Source organism: Phoxinus phoxinus (genome assembly GCF_949152265.1).
Source record: "Phoxinus phoxinus genome assembly, chromosome: 3".
In the NCBI taxonomy this organism is placed as follows: domain Eukaryota; kingdom Metazoa; phylum Chordata; class Actinopteri; order Cypriniformes; family Leuciscidae; genus Phoxinus; species Phoxinus phoxinus.
In genome coordinates, this window is record NC_136878.1 from 24,511,447 (window position 1) to 24,532,159 (window position 20,713).

At 38.4% G+C, this 20,713-nt stretch overlaps 1 protein-coding gene across 1 annotated transcript in view; it reads right to left on the reverse strand.

Moving 5' to 3' along the window:
- The window catches only part of nyap1 (neuronal tyrosine phosphorylated phosphoinositide-3-kinase adaptor 1), a 36,512-nt gene extending 18,321 nt beyond the window's left edge, over positions 1-18,191 (reverse strand). Inside the window, exon 1 of the mRNA XM_079606779.1 lies at positions 17,439-18,191. The gene's annotated coding sequence lies outside the window, so the exon portion shown is untranslated. The remainder of the gene's footprint in view (positions 1-17,438) is intronic.
- Positions 18,192-20,713: the final 2,522 nt, after the last annotated feature.

A 20,713-nucleotide genomic window follows, 5' to 3' on the forward strand; every position in this document is an offset into this window, starting at 1 on the left:
CCAGTGATAAACGTACCCTTACAACAACTGTCGATCCGACTGTCCGTGGGCGGGGATTCAAAAATGCAGAAGTATAAACCGTCAATTAAATGTATTATGTCAATTTCTTGGTTCAGGTAACACGGAGAATGAGTGAACATTGTTCATTTATATACTGAGAACAATAAAAAGCAGGTTGAAAATCGGTTACACTTTAATAGTTTACATATTCAATTGTATGCAAATTAATTCCAATCTTTCTGATAGCATAAAATCCCAACCGTCCAGATGAACTGAAACACAGCATGGTGGAAGTGCTTCACTCAGCGTTCTTTACATCTATACTCTGCATTCCCTAGTGCTGTTCATATTGTTCTTGGAAAAGGAAGACAGTTTGGACTAAGTGTCCATAATAGAGGCTATAATGCTGAAGTCCCATCTCCCCTGGACATAACAAAAAAAAGGGAAGAAGATCCCGTCTTAGAAGAGATAGAAGTAAGCATTCCCTTCATAATAAGTCAGGTTATAAACACATGCTTCCCTAAAAAAATCACTAGAAGCTTCATTTTCATGCTCTACACAAGGCTCCCTTTTCAGTTCCCTCAATTTTTGGCCAAATCATTTATAAGACTTTCCAATGACCTTTCCTGTTGTCTGTGATTACTAGAGGGAAAAAAACAATTCAATTCAATTAATTGTGATTCGCTAATTAATTACATTTATACAAATTATGAACCAGTTTGACTTTTCGTTATTTGAAATTAAGCCGAAATAAATGCAATGAAAATTTTAGGAAAACTATATTATAACTTTAAAATATTAAAAAGTATTGAATATGAAAAAACTAAAACTAAAAAACAAAACAATGAAAATGTTTAAATGTTGCCTTGGCAACTAACTGAAATAAGTTGAAGTACTAGAAAAAATAGATCTAATCTAACATCTAATCTGTGTTAGAATACCAACTGGAAAACACTTATATGTGTCTTAAAATACTTTTCACACTTTTGCCTTCAGAGCTGTCTTGCACATTTACACATTACACATGCAATGTGTAAGGAGGGAAAATTTCAGGTTGTGACTTCAAATCATCACTGCACTCTCATCTTCATTTTTATCACAGCGGACTGTAAAGGGCATGTGGGCCTTTAGAGGAAGATGATCTGAGTAAGAATGAGAGGCTCAGTTGGCTGCAGGCCCCAGGGCTGCCCCGGCTGTGCCTGTGTAAATCTGTGGTCTGTAATGCAGCCTGTCACATGTAGTACACAGGCATTCTGGCAGTAGCGAGAACAAGCTAGCTTGAGAAGAAGAGAGAGAGAATGAGCGTGTTCGAGCTGCTTGTTGTGGGGCAGATATTGTACAGAGTGCTCTGAGTTTGAGTGCCGGGTAGTACGAGAGAGAGCTCTGATTGGCTAAAAAGGATACAGCTGTCAACTGCTGTGCTTTTCCAGTGTTTTTCCAGGACAGTGAAAAAGGGAAAGCGCGGGAGAGGAGCAGAGATAGGGACTGAGAGAGAGATAGAGAGCAATGACGAGAAGAAGGTGAGTGGGTTAGCTGAGTATGTTGCTGAATGTGCAGATATGTGTACGTCCAGCGCATCAGCAGTATTGCTGTAACAGGAATATAGCTGGACACCGATGGTTTCACACAGTTTTAGTGTCCTAAAGACAACAAACACACGTAATACACACACATACACAATAATGATTCATGACTCATGTGCATCAGGCACCCACTTATGCAGTCATGCATCACTAACCAGTTCATAAAGTCAAACATGACCAAACACACATGCAATCACGCAAGCAGATGTCCTTTATTTGGATCACACGGGCAGTTTTATTTCCAGTCTTTGCCTAACTCAAGGAAAAGCTATGAATGAAAAATAAATGATTTTATATAATTACTCATTAAACCCATGCCTGCAAGTTAAACTTCATAGTAAACTGGGTCAGATCTTACAGTAGAGGGGAGCTAGAGAGGAATATGGAGCAATACAGTGTCATACAGCTTATACTGACTCAAACTTTTATCCACGGCAGTTTATCTGCATCAACTGAGACACATTTACTGATACTTGACTGAGAAAACAAACAGATCAATAAACCACTGTATGGACCGATGGATGGAGATATTGACATATTCCGGTACATTTTCATACAATCCTGATTCCTGCCATTAAAAATGTTAGATAAACAGCCGATTTCATCATTCCTATGCCAACAATGTATCTGTGTTAAGAGTGAGTCAAGCTTCTGGTTTCATTAACAGGGGTGTCCAATCCTGCTCCATGGGCGTTAGGCATTTATGGTCAGAATTTCATATTTTCTTAACGTCTTGTACCGTAAAACATGGTATCATGTGGATAGGAACATCGTGGATAACGTTATGCATAGTAAAACTAGGCGCTGTAAGCTCTCTATATGTATATATCTTCAGCTGTATTTGAGTTTGAGTTTTATAAAGGGACTTTTGTGCAGGCTCTGGTGTACGTATGGATTTATAAACCTGAAAACTAGCAAAATCTAGCTTTTGTGCACTTTTAGGATGTAATCTGCGGAAAGTTTTATACATGAGGCCCCTGGGTTTTTATATTTCTATATGTGACTTTAACAGCTCAGCCTCATAATGGTGATGCTTCAATTGAATAAAAAAATACAAGGACAGATCTCTTTTTTCAGTTACCTTTCAGCTGTCAACTTTATTGTGTTCTACAAACACAAAGAACTGTACAAAAATAGAGACTAAATCTGTGGGACTCAAGAAAAAGACAAGAACATTATCTGCAGAAAACTGTCAAGGAAGGAAGGAATGGATAAAAGTTTGGTAAGTGCTCACCTTCATGGACTTCCTCTAAAATAAGTCCTAACCGAACCCGAACTCCACCTTTTAATAAACACTTAATACTGTCTGCTCCATGTACAGTTGTTCTGCTGCTCTCAAAACCAATTCATGGATCTTTATAGAACTCAACAGAACACCACAACATGCATCAGAGAAGATAATTTAAGAGTAGAAAGTACTACTAGTAGTAACCAGGGCTGTCGAAAAGGAGGTAAAACCTTTTGGAACTTTTGTCTTGAGTCCGGAACATTTTTTTTTAATGTTCTACCTGAATAATGGGAACTATTACAAGTCGTCTGGAGAGGCTCACTCTGTTCACTCTAAATGCTCACCAACTGAACATGGGTTAATTATCTATCTATCCATCCACTATTTTTATTTAATTTTTTCAGCAGGCACCAAAAGTTCTCATCTTCCTTTAGTATCTACATGTTATTGTCCATCTATCCATCCATCAATCCATCCATCGTCTAGACCACATTTTTTCAGGAAGCCCACTGTTTCTCCATGGTTTCTACCGACAGCTGAGGGGGATATGATGCCGTTGACAGGCGACGCAATGACACGTGCTGTGTGACCGATTAAAATTGCGAATTTTCTCTGAATTTACACATTGTTGTAAACATTTGGAATAATGTTAGTATGCGAGTCAACAAAATATACAACATTGTTCTAGTGGGGGTTTTTTTGTGCGTGGATATTTTAATGCTTACATATTGTACATTTAAGTCTTTATTTCCTACTTCGGTCCAAATATGCACAAAAAGTCAGAAGGTACAGTGCATATAAAGTGTAATGTTGTGTTTGATAGCCACAACTGGTAATAAAATAAAAAGGCACTGTGAAAAAGGGCATCTAGCTTTTTCAAATGATGTTGTTCATGTATAACATTAGTCAACCCCTGAATCATTTCCTCAGAAGACCTCAGTATACATAGCACACCTATCACCATATTCCTCCCCAAAAAATCTCTGTCACCACAAATCAGCAAACACATGAATGAACAGTTTAGTCTCTAACGTATGCCGCTTTCCACCTTCTCATCTTTCTCCATCCTCCCCCGTGTCCTCCTGCCTCCACACTCACTGCTGAAACAAACACAGAGGCAGAGTGAAACATTTTGAAAGTGGTCATCATTTGCAACTCCACCAACACTGACACTACCCACTGCATGGTCCAGTCATCCACCCCGCTGATGATGACTGTCTCAGATGAGAGCATATTCTAATTCTTATGGAGATTTTAAAACTGTGAATAACACACTTATGATCACCAGACTGCTATTTCTTGACCACTGTTTTAGGTTTTACCTGAATAACATTAACTACCAAGTCAGCTGGAGAGGCTCACTCGGTTCACTCTACTTGCTCACAACCTGAATAACACAGAGATTCATGTTTTGACTCCTTTTCTGCTTCTAAACCAGATTGCTCACTTGACAGATTTTCTACTCACTGCTATGCTGATGACTCAATTTTTTATATTACGGTCCACATCTCATCTGCATCTGTAGCCATAGAACCTTAAGCTCAGTCTAGACCATTCTGAAGAAAATCAATCCATCTATTTTTTCAGGAGGCATCATATTCCCATCTGCCTGTACTTGTTAACATAATTCCGGTGCTTTATTAATATCCCTTTAAGTAGAAATCATCTACGAAATAATTCAACCACCATTGCAAATTGATGGTTGAAAGACAAAATATACAGACTTTCAACTGTTTGCAATGAATAAATCAAACAAAAGTAAGTAAAATAGCATAACACAACAAATGTTTCAAGTGGTTCCCCAAATTCAACTGAAAATGCAACTTTTAATGGCTTCTGCGGTCTCAAAATGTATCAATCCCTTCATGGCTAGCATCTTTAATACTTAGTAGAACGCCCTTTTGCTGTCATGACCCTCTGCAAACGAGATGTATAACCAGACACCAGCTTCTGGCAGCGTAGCCAACACAGGAACTGTCATACATAATCATTTCAGGTATTGATTAATACGCATGTTCGTGTAACACACATGAGAGCTGTGGAGGGAGTTAGGCAGGTTTGTTCTGCTGTCTAATAGAGACACTTGAAAATGGGAATCAATGAAGGCTCCCCTAGGCTATAACTATAAGATAGACAGATATCAAGAGAGTTGAGGAAGTGTGGATATTGTTTTTCCTGGCAGGATTACACGAACATGCTCCCCTCAAAGTTTTTCCCTCAAAATGCAACAACAGAACGGATGCTACAATAATCAGAGGTAAATAAAATATCCACAACATAAAATATAACACTATACATCACACAGAGCCTGAGAAAACACAAATACTGTTACTTTACTAAGAACAGAGACTATTACACATACAGAATCACAGAGACAATTTTGAGAGTGCACAGAAAGCGACAGAGTCTAATACTGTAACTGATACAACCTGCCAACATATTGATCATATTGATTGAAAGGTGGGCTTCAGTATAAATACTGAATTGAGCATCACTTAAGACACATTTACTTATTTATTGAAGCATATTTTATGTTATGACAACATAATTAGGCCAATCCCATCTGCATGTATTAATTTATATTTTATAACTTTTTAAAAATAATTTAACTTTAGTATATACAGTAGGCTACATCAAGCATCAAAAGAACACGAATGAAAATGCTTCCATTTGGTATTTTTATCTACATGTATTTTTAGTCAGCATAAAATGAAAATTCACCCCACAGTATAATTTTTTTTAAAGTATGTTATTGATCTTATGGTGGACGATTCATCCATGCATGTTTTTTTTTTTTACCTTGTCAAAAATTATTAAAATGGCTTCTCCAATCAGCAGAGGCGGACAGACACAGCTTCATTACTTGAGTAAAAGTACAGATACCCCTTGCTAAATTTTACTCAAGTAGCCTACAAGTAAAAGTACTACAGTCAGATGTCTACTTAAGTAAAAGTACTGAAGTACTTGTTTTTAAAAGTACTTAGTATCAAGAGTAGAAGAGTACATTTTCTAAATATTGCATTACTACTGCCACAATGCTTACATTTATGTACAGAAACGTCCTACATGGAGTTATGAAAAATGTTAATGTTAATACCTTGGATAATGTAAAAAGAATTGAAAGTAAAATCAAGTAATTTTCATCTTTTTACCACGTTGCTTTATTTAACATTTCATACTTGCCCACACGGCAATAGCACAATGGCAACGCTCTCACATACCTCTGCCAGAGATTTAATGGATTTTTTGCACCCACATTTGAACTAACAATTGTGTGTACATGTGAGTTTCTCTGTTCTTTCATCAATCAAATCAATAAACCTAAACCTAAACCAGCAAAGAAGGCAATCTAGCAATGTTCTGACACACCACTGAACCACACCTCTGAAAGGTGATTGCTGATAGACTGTCCCAATCAGTGACGCCTGCACGATCCAGTCACGTTTGAGAGGGAAACAACAAATTGAGGGTTTCCGAGATTTTTTTTCTTCCTTTTTTTTTTTTTTTTTTTTTTTAGAAGTAACGGGTACTCAGTACTCACGGTTATGGATAGAAATGTAGTGGAGTAAAGAGTACAATATTTGCCTCTCAAATGTACTTGAGTAAAGTCATGAGTACTCCCCAAAAATGATACTCGAGTAAAGTACAGATCCCTCAAAATTGTACTGTACTCAAGTAAATGTACTCCGTTACTGTCCGGCTCTGCCAATCAGCATAACAATTTAATTATAAGTTAAATAAAGATAAAGATAAAGATTGAAGTGATAAGTTAAATTGAAAAATCATAATTTCTGTTTTAATGACAGCAGCACTCAAGCAGTTTGTGTTAAAGCTGATGATCAGGATTTGAGAATGATCCGTAGAGCATCTTGGGCTTAAAGGAACACTCCGACTTTTTGGGACTTTAGCCTATTCAACTTATCCCCCAGAGTTAGATAAGTCCATGCATACCTTTTTCATCTCCGTGCGTGCTATAAGTCTGTTTGACGCACCCACCGCTAGCCTAGCTTAGCACAAAGACTGGATGTAACTGGTTGCAGCTAGCATACTAATCCAAATAAGTGACAAAATAACGCAAACATTTTCCTATTTACATGTTGTGATTTGTATAGTCACAGAGTGTACAAAAAACAAAGTCACATGAGACAGACATATTTTAACCGTATAAATACTGGGAACTATATTCTCTGAAGGCGAAGCACTGCTACTTGAGCGGAGTGATAACCGCAGCACCTGAGACGCGCCATTGGTTTCGTTGACAGAAGAAACAACGGCGCGTCTCAGGTGCTGCGGTTATCACTCTGGGGGATAAGGTGAATAGGCTAAAGTCCCAAAAACTCGGAGTGTTCCTTTAAATGGAATAAAAATATTGTGCCACATGATGTGTCTGCTACATGATCAATGTTACTTAAATGAGTGATACATTTATATGTACTGTATATAAATGTTGTCCACACACATACTTAAGCACATAACATTGTTTCAAGCAGTTCACTACAGGTGCAACATCCAGTTAAGACATACACACGCGTTTATATAGATGTGTGGGTCATAAGGTCAGTAATACAGATCATTAAAGCTCAGCAGCAGATGGCATACACACACACACACACACAAATGTGTATGTGTGTAAAATTTTATATTTTATTTGAACGGCAGATTTTGCAGATCTTCCCAAAATCTGTGCGTGTGTGTGTGAACTGAAATCACATAACCCATCCCTCATTTATTGTGCTGTCCCTTTACACTGCACCTGGCTGTTGTCATGGTGACCGGCCAGCTGTCGCTTTGGCGACTGCTCTCCTGTCACTTCAGAAGCTCAGAGCGCTCTCGTGCCGAACGACAGTGTGAATGAAAGACACAGACAGAGATGAATTCGATATATAGAGAGAGAAACGGGGGGAGTAGATAGAAAGGTGGAGAAAAAGAGGATGGAGGGAGGAGACCACATTTGAGAGGTTGGGGAAGGTTAAAGAGTCTGGCAGGAAGTACTTAGAAAGACGAAAGGAATCTCAAGAGACAGAGAGACAGAGCAAAGCAAGACAGATATGAGCAGATAGATAGATCAGAGCAGACAGACAGACAGACAGGAGGACAAGTGCGGAAAGATGAATGGAGGAGAATATGGAGACAATGAACGCAAGAAACGAGAATGAAAAAACAGGCGGAGAGGAAAGGAAGTGTGTTGTAGGGATGGGGGAGGGATGTGAAACCATGTCTCTCACACCAGTCACTGTGTGCGGTCTCCTAGCAACACTGTCTACTGCCGTCCACATCCCTCTCTGTCTGTCTCCATCTCAATGCTCACACTGTAGGACTCCAGTCTGCTTGTGTGCATGTTCGCATCGCTTTACTTGATCAAACACACTCAATCTGTTATTAAAACACACTCAGCAACTCAACCAGACAGAACTGTCACGGGATGGAGTCAAAAGCAGGACAAATGATAGATGCGAGCAAGGACACACACATGCTGGGAGTGTCACCCACAGGGAAATATGGTGGTACATATACAGCGCAGCACCTGTGTGCATTACTGTGTGTTTTGTGGGACTACAGATAAACCCTATTCAGATACTTTAATCAAGACAAACGTGCTCAACACTACAATACTAACTTAAATGGACAGTTCACTCAAAAATGAACATTCATTATTTAATCTCACACGTATCCAAACCTGTTTGACTTTCTTTCTTCTGTGAATCACAAAAGAAATTCTTGAGAGACAAGCTCTTTTACCAGCACTCTTCAACACAGGTTTGGAAAGACACAAGGGTGGGTATATGATGACACAATTGTCATTTTTGGGTGGACTATGCCTTTAAGAAATTGGTACAAATCAGAATAATTTGCAAAGGTGCTGTCACATTTACCATTGATTGGCAAAATTTCACCCAGAAAACAAAGTCATTCTAATAGGAATCCGCGTGATTAGGATTTTCACGTAAAGTCGAAAAAGTTCCCTTTTGCAGATTTCCCTCATTTTCAAGTTGGTTGCGTGAATTCGCCCCACTGACCAACAGAAAGGTTGGTTTGAAAGTGACTTCTCTGTGAGCTGTGCTTTATACATTGCTACGCTATTAACAATAGAAAACTGACCTGCTAAATTTCGCTAATGTGACTGCACCTTTAGCAAATACTCTGACCAAAAGAGGCACCATAAAGCCTAATTTTGTGGATTTAAATTATGGAAAGGAATAATAGAGCCGCCTGCTAGTTGAAATAATAATAATAATAATAATACATTTTATTTATATTGCACTTTTCTTGTACCCAAAGCGCTACACCAAGTAACGTACAAAAGTAAATACATTTAAAAAAATAATAAGAAGAAGAAGAATGCAACAACAGGTAGAATACAATATCCAGTGTCACCAATTAAGACACAAACACCATCTTAAAAAAGATGGGTTTTTAAATTTTTCTTAAAACTTCTTAATGTTGGGGCATTCCTAACAGTTAAAGGAAGTGCATTCCACAACCTAGGGGCTGCCACAGAGAAGGCTCTTTTCACCCCTCGTTTTTAGTCTGCAAGAAGGCTGTTTAAGGAGAAAAGAGTTGGCGGAGCGGAGAGATCGGGAGGGCATATATAGCGTAATTAAATCACATATATATGATGGTGCGATCCATGTACAGCTTTATATGTTAAAATAAGAGTTTTAAAATCAATAGGGGCATGGACCGGAAGCCAATGGAGGTTCCTAAGCACCCGAAATCAGATGAAAAGCAGTCGTCTACTGCATCCTTTGCAGCCTAGCACTCAGAACTGAACCACAAGATGGTGAATTGCGGTGAGCAAATGTAAAACAATCTACATCTAAATGTGAAATTTCTCTAAATCCATTATTGCAGGTCATTGCAAGTCACTGCCAATTAGGAAATGTCATCATAGCCCCTCCCCTGGAAATTGTTGATGTCATTACTAGTAACACTTCTACTTTACTTTCCTCACCTTATTATCTGCACTATCGCCATAGTGATAAAGCATACTGACTGATTTCCACAGTTCAAAGAGGTTGTACTTCATCCTACTTGGTTGTTTCCCTCAGTCATTTAATTATGAAACACTACACTGTAAAAAAAAAAAAAATCCCATTAAATTTAGTAAAAAAAATAAAGTTGTGTTTGCCAGAAATATTGATAATGTCTTGTTTACAGGATGTTTACAGGATGCCCGTATATTTTAAAAATTTTAACCATATATTTCATTAAATGATATAATGTTATTATGCCTACTCTACCAAAATCTACCTTTTTAACTTAAAATGTACCAATAACCACCACAATAACACAGGTGGCACAATATAAACCCACATAATTAATCAGAGTGGCCTGTTCATAAAACATGGTCAATACTTGTAAATAGGCAGTATACAGGCTCAAAGACAAAGCAGGGTAACACACACGACCCAACAATAACGCAATAAACTAACTAAATAACATGTGGTGTAACGCAGGGACTGAATGTTATTTTACTGGGTTTTTTTTTTACTGTAAGGTATGTGGTAAATCAGTTTTTACTTGCTAAATTTGCACATTAAATGTAATTTTACAGTTTACAGTTTTTCACTGTATATAGCCTACTATATATATACTATATAGTAAGGCCACTAACAGTTAATCAATTAACATGTTTTTACTATAGCATTTTACTGAATTTTTCTGTAAAAGTCAAACATTTTTACTTGGTACTGTAATTTATAATGTTATTAAAGGGGTACGGATAGGGTCAGGTTTAGGTTTTTGTAACTCACTACCACATAATATTCATTTGATTGTATAATTTATTGCATTTTTCACTAATAGCCATTTCATTCTTCATAATATCTGAAATCAATATAATTCAAAGCCTTACTATTTCCGTAAATGACATCCATGTTTTTTTTCTAAGCAGGAATAACTTGTAGTAATAGGTGTAACTCGTAGGAGCATTGCTTATAGTCCTGCAAACAGACCCTTCTCAGTCATTGGCTCGGTGCTGTGGCCTTCTGTGCATGTGTACGCTCTGTTTGTTCATGGTGACACACTAACCTGCTTTGATCATGTCCTTGCGTATAAAGCTAACACGCTATGCTAATAAATCATCTCTCCCCTCTCTTTCTCTTCTTGCCCCCTATATCTCCATACACTGACATTTGGATTTTGTTTATGAGAGGCATTATGGGATACGCCCTGAATTCTATCCTAGGATGCTTCACTCTGAAACCTGTGACAGTCATTTCATTACATTTTAGCCTTTGATTTGATTATTGTTATCATCATGCACCCCATTTATTTATTCAAATTGTACATTACATATAATAAATGATTAGCTTTTCATCAATCATGAACCTGTGACGTCACAACAACTTAATTTACCTACAAACCTTACACGATTCAAACGATGGAGGGAAAAGTAGTTTACACCTGTAAGTTAAGTTAGGTCAATTACAGAGTTTAGAAGAGTTATACTGAGATAAAACAGAATGGTGCAATAGCAGATTCAAAGGGATCAAGGGCTTAGGGTGTTCCATTTAAACACATTGCAAGGGTTCCATGGGCACTCGTGCAGCACAAACAATGAGCGTACATTCGAGTGAAAAAAACGGAGGGAAGTTAGCGAAGGAAGAGCATGAAAAAGTGGACTTAAATGCACCCCTAGAATGTCAGTTAATGCAACACCTTAGATTTGTGCATTATTCGATTTTCAATAAGTCATACATTTATGTTTATTAAGCCATTGTCCTCATGGGTCCAGTTCCAATGCTGGAAATGTTGGCAGCTCTCCACAACGCAAGTGACTTCAGTTTTTACTATACTTGTGGGGACATTTGATCCCCACAATTTAGGCACAACTTGACGCGCACACAAATACACATACAGTACCCTCCCCAATGACCAACAACACACTTCGATTAATATTTAATGGAGTCTGGACTAAAAATAGCCTGCTTTCTCTCCATCTCTCTGTCCAAATTGCTATCTCACACATAAAACGCAAGGAACTATTCTGCATCTCCGGGAGGCTAAAACCAAATACCATGGCACACAAACTGCAGTCCGTCTGTCCAGCAGAGTAACGCTCCATAGAGAGGGTAGCTGTGTCTGATTGCATCGTCTGGAAAACACCCATACACACAAGCAAACACACACTGAGCACTGCAGCAGATTGCCAATTAGTGAGGAACTGTGGAGGAGCAACGGCTTCTTTACACGCAGCACTCATCTGAACGTGTCCAAGTGTGTTTTGTCGAAACAAAGTGTACCATCACCAGGGACTACCAGTATTTGCCTTATTCTGCAAGCTGACAAAATACATTTCCGTGTCCCGATTCACTCCTCCCTTCAACTGCTGTTTCACTCTGTTCTTCTCCTGTTTTCTGCATCCAATTTTCACTCACTCTCACTTTATTCACGGAAGCACTCACTGACCTCCCCCCCCCTCCTCCTCCTCCTCCTTGCTTCACTCTTTCCCTTGTTCTCTCTCTTTTTCTCCTAGTTTGCCCTTGGCTTCATGATTCTCACTGTAATCTGCAGCAATCAAGGTGACACGCTATGCACATGCATGTCGATACATATGCAAACCCACTTATGCAAACACGTGAAGCAAACACACTCACACGTCCTGCAAAAGCAGAATTGTGAAGACAATACAATGGGAAACGGAAACAATCTTACATAGTAACATCTGTGTGTGTTTGCGTGCACCATACCAGAAAGTCTTAAAACATACATTAACACATACCTTCTACTCAAAAAGAAAGATTTGGCTTTTAAAAAACAATGTGTGTTTTGGGAAGGAGCCCCAACATGATGGTACATGGCTATATATGTATACAAAAACCCACAACAACGCTCACACATGCTAAAGCAGGGGCAGACGGTGGAGTAATGAACCCCTTCACGTGCTCATCCCTAGGGAATACTTTGTTTTGAGTATTGCTTTGTATATGGTGTAAGTGCATGTGTGTATTCTTGCACATCTGTTTCATGTGCTGAGTATATAAGTGAACAAAAGACTGCTAGTCTGTGTGTGCATCTGCATGTGTGTACAGAGGTAAGATGAGGACAAGGACGTGGGTGCTGTGATGAGAGAAGCAACAATATTTTTACTGCTAGCATCACCAAAATTGGACAATAGAAGATTGGAAAAACGCTGCCTGGCCTGATGAGTCTTGTTTTCGGCTGCGACATTCAGATTGTAGGGTCATAATTTGGCACAAACAACATGAAAGCAAGGATCCATCCTGTCTGGTATCAACGGTTCAGGCAAGTGGTGGTGTAATGGTGTGGGGGATATTTTCTTGGCACACTTTAGGCTCCTTAGTACCAATTGCTTAAATACCACAGCCTACCTGAGTATTGTTGCTGCCCATGTCCATCCCTTTTTGACCACAGTGTACCCATCATCTGATGGCTACTTCCAGCAGGATAATGCGCCATGTCACAAAGCTCAATCATCTCAAACTAGTTTCTTGAACATGACAATTCACTATACTCAAATGGCCTCCACAGTCACCAGATCTCAATCTAATAGAGCAAATTTGTGATGCGGTGGAACAGAAGATTCGAATCATGGATGTGCAGCCGACAAACCTGCAGCGACTGACTGTGTGATGCTATATCAATATGGACCAAAATCTTTGAGGAATGTTTCCAGCACCTTGTTGAATCTAAGCCACAAAGAATTCAGGCAAAAGGGGGTCAAACCCGGTACTAGCAAGGTGTACCTAATAAAATGGCTGGTGAGTGTATACACGTTGTATACAAAGTGCAAAATACATATTAACTTTTTACATTTTTAAGCAACAAATAATTATATATATTTTATATAAAGTATATCTTACACACACGTTTAGATCTTGCACACATTATATATGTTGTTATTTTTCTGAAACACTTAAATCATTCTTAAATTTTGTCAAATTATAGATGAATAAAATGTTTTATACTATTTGTTTTTTTCTGATAAAGGTTCTTTTTTTTCTTTGTGGCTTAGACAAGGCAAAACCATGATTTTAAAGTACCCCTGAGTTACATGCACCCCTGAATGGGAATCGCTACCATAAATAAAGCAAAGTGGTAACCTGCTCTGCCCCAGTTGTGGAGGACTCCCCCGGTTCACAGCAACACTACTTCTGACAGATGCCAGATCCAGCCACATGATACTCCTCCAGTAAAGCAAATCCCCCAATTATTTAGTGCAGAACACATTAATGCATACATACACAACTATTCCAAAAACCTCTGTCTTCCTTGCTAAAAGCATTGGACTCTCTGACCTGAAAGTGTTTCTGTGTTACACTGCAACGGATATGACATATTGTGCAACCAAGTGGAAGACAGTGTGAAATATTTTACTTTTTACGTAGCAATAGCTATTTTGGACGTAGAACACACAACTTGTGTGGTGGTAATTCTTCTGTTGCTTTTAAATTCCTTCAGTAAAAACCGGGTCCACAAATCTAACTAAAACCATGAAAATTTAATGCCCCCTCTTGTTCCCTCAGTCTGTATACAAGCTATGCTCTATTGAATCTGAAACATTGATGTTGCTCGTGAGGGTCCCCAATGACGCTGGCCTCTCCTCCGTGTTCTTTCTCTTCCATTCTTTTTTATTTTCTGCCTGGAGTCCTGAGCAAAACATGTTCTGCACTCACCAGATACAGTGCTCCTCTCTTTATCTACAATACTTTCAAAGACAGACTAAGGGCCGGTTCACACAGAATGCGTTTTTGCGGTTAAGACAGCAGGTCAGATAAATTAGAAAAAAAGCTGAACTTCTTTTGCGGCACATTTACAAATGACAGGAGTGCAACCGTTAAAAATGTCCATCTAGCGTTTGTTTACATTGAAAAACAATGGAAAAGTAGTGCAGCTGAATGGAAAAACGTGTTCTGTGTAAACGGCCCCTAATAATAGTTGGATGTACTGTATGTGCAAGTGTGTGTATTATGAAAACCCACATATAGTTGCTGTCAGATAAAATCCTTAAAACTACCATTCTGTCTGAGAGCACTACTTTACAATGCTACATTAAAGTGTTACGCTTTACTAACCAAGTTATATTATACATTAGTATGCTACAGCACTTCACTAACAGAACATTACTGTGAAATACATGGATTGCTACTCTGCCAAGCATACAGTAAGCCTCAGTGCCTGAAGGGTTCATTTGAATGTACACCTAACCCAGCTTTCCCTTAATAATTCTGTCTTGCTTCACATTAGCGAGCATTCATCTTTATTCATCACTACTTCTTCACCCTTCCACCCTTCCTATATCTCATTTGATTTAAGCCTAAAACAGACATCATGCTGGTGCTCAGATGCAAACATGCCATTAAAATCCAATTCGGTCCTTTCAGGAAATCTACAGCGTAAAGCCTGAGCCTGGATCATCCAGACAGACAGACAGGACTAAAGCCCAACCCGAAAAATGAGCTTTACATGGGGAACATCTGTCAAAGTCTAATCAGAGCCACACAAACTCACTGTACAGTCTCCCCTTCTGTCCAACACACTCACATTTATTCTCCTTGGTTTCTATCCTGATAAATCCTCATGTCTCTTAAGATAATTTGATGTTCTCTCTACCTTGTTCACAATTGCACTTCCATTCTCTTATTTTCCAATTACACAGTCTTTAAAACTATCTGCATTATCTTATTATGCTTATTCACCCTTTCTGCTCTTTTCTCATGTCACTTTCAAATTTCAAAAACAAATTAATGGGAGCTGAGAGTCAGGGAGTCAGTGAGAGATGGGGATAGAGAGACTAGTAGGTATTCTCTTACCAGCCACTAGAAGTCACTCTTATTGTGCTGTGAATTTGAGTGAAGTTGCTAGATTTTAGTCTAGAGGATCTGTAGTGGTACTGCAAAGGGTCTAATTTTTGAGAAAGATATTATTACAATAAATATATGAATGTAATATTTTACATTTAATATAATACAACTATAATAAAATGTAGGCTATTTGTTTATATTGTAATATTAAGTTAATTTTCTAATAGTTAATTCAGATAAATGTTTCATTGCCCCTCCCAGATTGAAATGTATGCTAAATTAAAATGCATGTAAATGATTCTGCACATAGGCCTATATGACTAATAGCTATGCAATGTAAGCATCACAAAGAATGTAGATACATTGATACAATATGTAATTATAGGCCAGGCTTATAATGCAACACTTAATTGTATACAGTGAAAATTATCTGTCTCTATTCCAACAAATGGGGGTTTGATCTGAAACAGGTTGTAGACAACTCTCTCTCTCTGTATGTATATATATATATATATATATATATATATATATATATATATATATATATATATATATATATACACTGATATCCAACTCCAATCTAATCTGAGAACACACCCATCACTTATTTTAGATGCATCACTCCCAAAAGGGAAATACACATTGCTACAACTGTTTGATTAATTGAGGAGGATTGGTTGAAGGTCAAATAATCAAATTATTTTTATCCTGTATTGTAAAAAATGTCTCATAATATGATAATGGCCCCCGAAAAGCCCTGTGTGAGCGTTTCCACAACCCCCAGACAAGGTGGGGCTGGTTTCCTCATGTCTGCAGTATAGGCTACTCCAGTCTACACCTCCTCGTCTAACTGGCTTTCCCCGCGCTCACCACGCCTCTCTTGCTTTTAATCCGAGAATAATGTCTCCGCTGGTCATTCTAATTTAGTGCTATTAATCTTTACCAGGAATACACATACACAAGAATACACAAGATGCGGAGACGTCCAGGTTCAAGCCACAGACACGCTCACGCGCAGCCACGCCTCCCATCTAGGCTACTATCACATCACGACTGTAATAAAATTGGCTGCAGTTGTAGCTTGTCGCACGTGCCATTGGCATTCTGGTGCCACCTTCACGCGCGGCTTATGCAGACGTTACGTGAGGCGAATATTTCTCGCAGGTACAGGTTACACGACTCGTCACCAAAGTCTATAAAAAAATAAAATAAAATAAAAAATAGGCTACAAACTGCATCGTGTATGCTTTTAAATAATAATGACATATAATTGATGGAATATCTCATAAATCACCCGTTAACGGCTCGTTTCCTACACGGCGAACTCTAAAACTCTCGCGCGCACTCTGACTGAAGAAGACGCTCCTCCAGACGCGTCACTTTTATACGCTCAAATGATCACAAACCCGCTGCCTTTACACATTACTCTTTTTACACTGTTTAGGGACTCTGCCGGGTTTTGTGGAGAAAATATCGACGGTGTAAGCACAAGTCAACCCCAACATATTTTTCGTTTTAAAAATTATGAACAGTCGCAATAGTGAACAAAATCCTATGGGTGATTTGACTGACAACTGTTTTCATGGACAAGCTTTTTGTCTTGAGAAATACTACAACGCATGAATTAGGAAGTCAACGAAAAATATATTTATAGGCTATATTGACAAACACGGTAGCCTAATGTGGTTGGTCAATTCCTCTGTGGGAGATCGTATTGCTAGCCTTTCCTAGATGTTTGTAATTATATTTCCACACACAAGTCAATATCAATTGAGGTCGAATTTCGTCACAATTTGTATGATTTAAACATCCGCATTCAATGTACAGAGAAAAAAAATGGTGCAAAATAGACTGACTTACATAAATGGCGTGAAGTCGAATTGCAGAGGACAAGTAGTAAAATCAGACAACAACAAATCCACGCCGGTCTGCTGACAACGACATTGCCCTCTTCATAGAGGAAAGACGGAGGTGACAGTAATTTCCAGACGTGTCATAAAAGATTAGATGAAAAAAAATGTATACATTCGGGGAGACCGAGCATCAGTGCGCTGACGGCTGGCTGCTTTTTGTAAACAACATCCTCATCCCCATTCACCCTCCGCGCGGAGCACGATGAGAAAGCGCTTCGCTATCCATGGTGCAGTTCACTGCGACGTTATAGTGAAAAAACAAAACATCCGCTCAAAGCAGGCCCATAGAACCATTCACAAATGCAGTCTGGTGCCTGCTCAATATAACCCCGAGACGACTTCACGGTAATGAATGCAGAGTCCGCAGATAAACAGATATGTCGGCGGTGGCGGCGCACTTCGCGCTGATATGAATATTCCTGTTTTAGAGCTCGTCGGTCAACGGAGAAGCAGATGCCGAGCTACTGACTCCGTTCCGATGCGCGCCTCGCTCTCCAAAAAATGACGTTGTATCATGCTGCTGTTTTTGTGAAGGGTCGACATTTTCTGCCCTCACCATAATAAATATAAATTCCACCGACTGTTGTTATGCCGTTGTTACGTTTACATTCTTATGCCTGCCCTTGCCTCCACCTTTCTGACAGCTGATTCGACGAACGTATTTACAATTTTGTCCACGTTCGCTGTGCGCAGACGTATGCAGTCTGTCAGCGCGACAACATTTCAGTCATTGCTGAATATTCCATTATTGTCAAATTAATCTCTCTTTTCAAATAGCATACACTTGTGTTTATACTATGCATAATAACACCTAAGCATTAGGTAGCCTACCGCGGATAGCTATACTGTCAGATCGTGACATCCAGGTAACGGGAAGATTCCCACAACTTTCACTAATGTTTTGAAAAGGTTATGTAAATGTTAGCTTAATATAAAACGTTATTTTTATAACATCTAGGCCTATAGAACGTTCTTATAACATTGTTAATATTGCGTTCTTATTAAACGTTCTGAACAAGGATATTTTGGAACGTTTTTATAATGTTTATATAGCCTAATGGACATTCTCATAACGTTGAGAGAAAACATTCTGAAACAACATTTTCTAAACATCCTTATAATGTTATTTGTACTTGTTTGTAATGTTATCCTTTTTGGACTATAACAAATAAATGTTTTAAGAATGTTAGGAGAATGTTGTAACATTATCGTATCATTTTACATAATGTTGTACCTAATTACAACAAGAAAACTGGACAATAACATTGTAACATTTTAGAAAGATTGCAAATCGTTGTTCCTACAACGTTTTTAGAACAAATTTGTTAGCTGGGCAATCAGTTAATTCACCTGAACAGGTACGTTACGTCACTGTCACTCCACAGAATCTCCTCAGACCCCCATCCATCAACAGCAACAACAACTCATTGATGACAGTCCTATTTTTCCATAAACCTATAGGCATTCTCCATTTTTTCTCTCTCAACATCCCCACACTTCCATCACTTTATTATTAGATGCACCTCTCCTTCGTGCTATCCATGCATGGCTAGAGTGAGAAAATGTTGTGATTTGAGCAAGAGACAAGCGATGAAGGAGAAATGTGAGAAGTGAGACTTGAAGACATGAAAACAAAAGATAAAAATAAAAGTGAAGTACTCGCACTTCAAGATGGCAGACAGTCATTGTGTCATCACACATTTAATTAGTGAAGTTCATGCGCATACGGCATGAGACTGCATCACAGGAATAGTCGGATAGCAAGAATATGGCCTAACCACTGATCAGTAATGAATCACACTTTGCCTTTGCACATAAGAACTTGCACTGAAAAGAGCATGTGCCGCTGAGTAATGAGTAAAGCTTTGTGAACACTATTGGTGTCATGTTTGGTAATCCAGATTGTTTCTCATAATGACTGAGTTCAAACAAAAAGAATAGAAATTTGCTTGAGTAACGGAGGCCAGCAAGTACCGTACAGCTGTCAGGGTAAACCTCACTCCAGCTCGGAGCGGTGTGGAAGTACCGGAGGGGTTACACTCAGTCCTAATCTGGTGAAGCCACTGACTGAACAGATGGCGAGTTGTGAAATCACAGGCCCAGATGCAAGTGTAAATCATGAAAAAATATGATATACAGTATAGTCAATAAATAACTAATACCTAATGTGTATGATAAGATGGATGAAGACAATAGGACAACAGACAAGACAACACTACACTTGTAAATTCACTTGGTTGGAGATATTTTTGTAGTGGATAAATGGGTCATACCTCAGATGACTGCTCAATTTAAAGGCAGCATGAAACGGAAGTTGTGATAAGTCTTTTCTTCCCTGTTGTAACATCTGACTGAAATGGCTTCTTGAACATGAAAAAAGTAGGGCAAGAATTGATTTTGACCACTGGGAATTGATTTGATGGTTGTGATTGGCTACAGCTGTGATGTCATGTGAGTGACCGATTGGCTACAGCTGTGATGTCATGTGAGTGACCGATCCCTCCCTCACGCCAGTAAACACATCATCAGAGAAGAGATTACTGCAAGAGGAAGGGGAAACATATTTAGATCAAAGATTACAAGGCACATTCATTTTAAAAAAATGCTGATGTGCATTGGATAAATACTTTATAATAAATACCGCAATATTCCATAAAAAACAAGGATTGTCCATTTTGATTTTTGGTGACTTTTCCATTTTTATTTCATGATATGTTAAAAGGCAAATCTAGCAGCAATAACTAATTAGCTAACAACTTTTGAGCCGAATCAGTTAAACTGGCATGCACAAAATTGGTCTAAACAATTCGTTATCAAAACAGACCGAGTCAGATGTTAAATGTAACCTATATCAATGTTCAGATTTAATATAAATGTTGGTTTATATTTAAATGTTAATGGAAAGATATAAATTATGTGTAATCCAATTATCTATATCATAAATTCAGGGCTAAATATACATTGCCAACCTTTGTATTGACTAAAGCATGCACAGTCTATAGTTAAATAAATTGAGCACTTCAACATTTATAACATAAGACAGCATAGGGAAATGTATGTTGGTTGGACATTACTTCTTAGCTTTAGTTGAGCGCATTGCATTCTCATAATTGTGTCACACGAATATGAATATGATGAATATGATGATGGGTGGTACCTGGAGAAATAGAATTCATCTCAAAGACATGCTTGGCTTGTCCATACAAACCCAAAAGTATACGT